Source organism: Amborella trichopoda, chromosome 11 (assembly GCF_054954075.1).
Source record: "Amborella trichopoda isolate Santa Cruz 75 chromosome 11, AtrichopodaSantaCruz75HAP2 v2.0, whole genome shotgun sequence".
Taxonomy (NCBI): domain Eukaryota; kingdom Viridiplantae; phylum Streptophyta; class Magnoliopsida; order Amborellales; family Amborellaceae; genus Amborella; species Amborella trichopoda.
In genome coordinates this window covers 39,739,672-39,744,731 of record NC_142346.1, presented here as the reverse complement: position 1 = coordinate 39,744,731, position 5,060 = coordinate 39,739,672, and positions in this window count along the sequence as shown.

The following is a 5,060-nucleotide window of genomic DNA, read 5'->3' as shown; positions in this document are numbered from 1 at the left end:
TGGGTTTTGGAATAAAATAAAAATAAGAGAGAGAGATTAAGTTTCCCAGTGGTTTGAAATGAAGAGAGGGAGGCCTTTAGAGAGAGAAAGAAAATGCATTTTAGAGAGAAATATTGACTTTTAGAGAGAGATAAAGAGAGATTGAAGATTGGTTTCAATAGGGTAGAGTGTAAAGGCAGAATTCAGGTCGGGTATGGCACAGGCCGCCTCACGCCGCCTAATGTGCCACGTGGTGAGTAGCCCAGCGCAAGGGCATTTTGATTCTTAAGTCAGATTTGAGTGATTTTTGGACTTTTAGAAAGCTCTCTGAGTCTACTATAGCATGGAATAGTTTTAGGACATAAACTAAGTCTAAGTGCGTTAGAGCTCACTAGGGCTGGTATGGTTCTTAGGGTTAGAATCAAGGTTTTTAAGGTACTCCCTTTGCTAGAATTTCGAAGGGGGTATCTATGATGTGATTGAAAAAAAAATTATAAATTTGTATCTCACACTTGGCTATGTGGTGTAGAGATGTTCAATTTTTTGGGAAATTGAACTCTTTTAGAAGGTCATTCATCTAGTTGAGTAGTCTTCAGTTAGAAGTGCAATGTTTCGAGGGCATCACCCTAAGATTCGCCTATATTAATGTAAAAGCTTGGCCGCCTTCCAAGAAATGTGCCTTCTTTGAATCACTCATGAAAATCATGATATGGTGCATATGGATTTTACAATTGTGTGGGTAGATTGAAATGGATCACAAGTCAGAAAGAGAATATGTGTCATTTTTTAGATCTATCTTAAAGAACATAATTCTAGGTTTGTTCATTTACTGACAGTCATAACATTCAACATTACATTACAAGGAAACTCAAGTATTTAATAAAGTTTCTCTGACGCATCGTCTTTTCTTGATTTTTCAATTGACTATTTAAGTAACTTTAAAACAATTGGGCGATTATCATTTTTAAACTATTATAAAATTATTATCAACGCAAATGAATGATTAGATCAATCTTTCCATCACTAAGTGAGTTAGGGCAAGTTTGGCCGATGAGAGAGGCCTACTCCCTACCATAACAATAATAGCTACATAACCAGTGGTTTAAAAAAAGGATCGGTGCCTGGATCAGGTACCCAAAAAACCCATCCTGATCGGTGAATGGGCGATACGGATTAGGAATCGGTCAAATCGATTGAATTCAGCATTAAAAAATCCCAAAAAATTATTAAAATTCATTATAAATATTGGTTTTTAAGAATACAATAAGAAATGGGGGTACTCCAATAAGAACTTTCATTTTTTTTCTTTAATATGCGAATATTGAGATGTTCTTTCCTTGTATGAACTACATTAATTTTACATCACAAAAAAGGAGAAGCATATAATTATTATGGATGAAATATATCATCATACATAGACTCTAATAAAGCATTTAATTCGTAAAATACGACCTAATAATAAAAGGAAACAGGACGTCATTCTTCATCTTGGTCATGCTGGTGCTATTGATTAAATCCGAGTGACAATTCATTGACTCGATCTAATAATAAATCATCCAAATTAGTGGACACCTAATGATTAGGTGTCGCGATCTTACCTTCCCGGAACTAGGTGATCGGGTGACACATGTGTCAACACCCGGGACCTGAGATCACTCTCTTAGGAACCTCATTCACAGAACAAGGGCAGGTGTCCAACTGGCGACAGAGGAATTGAATGTGAGATGGGGATCAACCTGCCCTGGGTCCAAATGGCAGATGTCAAAAGAGGGCAGCTCACAGCAGCCAACCTTTGTTAATGACGGATAGCTGATGGTACATTTATAAAATTAAGAGAATTAATGTGAATGTCCTAAATTACAGCTATTTACAAAATCTACGAAGATGTTTGATTTTATGCTTATACTTGCTTCTTCATTTTTTCTTTTTCTTTCTTTTCTTTTATTCTTCTTCTTTTTTCTTTTTTCTTTTTTCTTTTTTTTTTTTTTTTTTTTAAATTATCATTGCTTTAGACTTGAAGATTTGAAATTTAATTTTTTTTCATGTAGAACTTGATGTTGTTCCAAACATGACTTCAAAGCTTCCGTGACTAGTGATTGTTTTTTGTTTTGTACTTAAAGAAATACCTATATAAATTAATTTTTTAATTTTTCCATTATGTTATATTTTATATATAAATATTTAATTGATTTATATTATTTTAAAAAAAAATCCATAGTTTTCTTCTGAATCGGTCGAAGCACCAAATTGTTTCATTTTTCTCACCAAATTGAAAAAAACTCCGAAAAAAATCTGACAGCATTGGTTTGAATTGTATCCGGTAGAAACCAAAAAAACATAAATTCCTTATTTGGATTGCCTAAAATATCTTTTTCTTAAAAATGCAAATACTCTCTCTCGTGTTTCCCCCATGCGCGCATAACAACTACAAATATTTGCAAGTGATCGTGAACTCTTGAAACACTTCCCTTCTGAGACAAATCTCCACTCAAGTAACCGCAAGAATCAAGTACTCATCCAAAGAATGGAAGGGAAACAAGTGCCGCAAAGTTTCCCTCTAGCAAGGAAAATATTTTTTAGAAAGTTTCTCTTTAAAAAATTTGAGATAGTTTCTCTCTAAACTTTGATATAATTTTTTTTCTTAAATTTAGTACACTTTTTCTTTCCAAAACTTAATTTGAAATAATTTCTCTCTTGAGATAGTTTCTTTCTATAAAATTTTAGATACTTTCTCTCGCTAACCTTAAAATTTGAGATAGTTTCTCTCTATAAAAATTTTGAAATAGTTTCTCTTTAAAAAATTTCAAATAGTTTCTCTCTCTAAAATATGATATACTTTCTCTCTCAAAAATTTTAAGGTACTTTTTCTATTGAAAACTAAAAATTTGAGATAGTTTCTTTCTAAATTTTTTGAGGTAGTTGCTCTCGTTAAGAAAATTTAGGTAATTTCTTCCTCTAAAATTTGATGTAGTTACTTTGTCTAAAATTTTAAGATGCTTTCTCTCTCAAAAACTTAAATCTTGCGGTAGTAATTTTCAGGTAGTTTTTTTCTCTAAAATTTTAATATATTTTCTCTCTAAATCTAAAATTTGAGATGGTTTCTCTATCTAAAAGTTTTGAAATAGATAGTTTCTCTATCTAAACTTTTGAAATAGTTTCTCTAAACATTTCAAGTACTTTCTCTATCTAAAATTTGATATCGTTTCTCTTTCTAAAGTTTTAAGATGTTTTCTCTCTCTAAAACTTAAAATTTGAGATGATTTCTCTCTAAAAAAATTTAGCTAGCTTCTCTATCTAAAATTTAATATCGTTTCTAATCTCTAAAATTTTAATACACTCTTTTTAAAAATTAAAAGTTGAGATAATTTCTCTCTCTAAAGTTTTGAGGTATCTCTCTCTAAAATTTTAAGTAGTTCATCTCTCTAAAATTTAATGTAGTTTCTCTCTGTAAAATTTTAAAATACTTTCTCTCTCTAAAGCTTACAATTTGAGATAGTTTCTCACTCTAAAATTTTAAGATGCTCACTCTAAAACTTTAAATTTGAGATAGTTTCTTTTTAAAAAAACTTGAGATAGTTTATCTCTATAAACAAAATGCATGTATTTTCTTTCTAAGAATTTCATATATTTTCTCAAATTTGATATACTATATTTTCTCAAATTTGATATACTTTCTCTCTCTAAAATTTTAACATATTTTTTTGATATAGTTTCCTTCTCTCAAATTTTAATATGTTTTCATTCTTCAACAGCAAAATAGGGCATGAAAGGTCAATTCCATCTATTTTGGTGGAATTGAGATTTCCAAAGTTTATTCTTAAAATGAGCATTCAGGAATCCCACATAAATCTTAATTCCAACCGAAATGTTAATTCTAAGTGAACCAATTGACCTGGCTTTTTTCAAGTAAAGTAACTCTTAGAAATCTGAATCCAAGAAACCAAACAGGCCATTGGTGTTATGTATCTATATTTCAAAAAGTAAAAAGTGTAGTTTGTATAGAGCGGAGGCTCTAAACAATCAAAGTAAATCGCACCTTCAAATAGTGTCAGAGAAAAATGGTTTCCATTTTGGAAATCTTTGTGATAGACTTGAAATATATATTTTTATCTTTATAAAATTTAAAGCTTCAAAAATAGTGTAAATCGAACATATCTATGAAAACTTGAAAATCGATGATCCAAAAATGTGTTGCAAGACGCTCTATTTCCAAAACTTGAAATCCATCTTTTTCTCATGTCCATGCATCTTAATGTCGAGATGATCAATTTGATGATATTTGAGCATCAAAACAAACTCTTCTAGTGAAATTTTTGAGGTGGGCTCTAATTTGATTATTTAGAGCCCTGGCTCTATGTAAACTTCTTCCAATAATACACTGTACATTGAAATAACCGTACCCAAAAATCTCTTGTTTTGACCTACAAAGGATGATAATGCCTAGAAATTCTACAAAATCATGACCACTCCTTTATATCTTTCATCATGACTAAATTAGTGAACATGATTATTTGTGTGAGTACTAGGGCTAATACATTTTATGTTGAAGAATGGTTTGTACAGTTATTTCAATTTATGACTATCTCATAAGACAAATAAAACACTGGTCGTTTGGCACAACTGTAGGCTGCTGTTCACCTGCCGAAATGAGCTGGCCAGTTCTGATCCGTCTCGCTGGTTCCTTATGGTCTTTTGTTATTGAAAAGAACAACAAAAAATGATGGGAACTGTGTGAGGTAGAGGTCTTTAGACCGGGAGGGAACCCACAGACCAATTCCAAGCTGGCTTGCTGTTTTCTTTTTCTGGCAAGATCATAAGCCTTTATTAATAATAATAAAATGAAACATTACCTTTACAAGGGAAGAGATTCAGTAATTATGGCTTGTCGTTTTTTTGTATGCGCATGTGCGTGCGTGCGTGTGTGAGCTGTTGCTCCACCCATTTTGAAATAATTTGAAACAATGTATTACAAGGCATAGATGTAGCGGCCCAGAGTACTCAGTTGTGAGGTAAAAATCGCAGCAAGTTACAGCAACCAGCTTGAGTTGCATCTCTCTACTGCACTTATACTAGGGAAACCG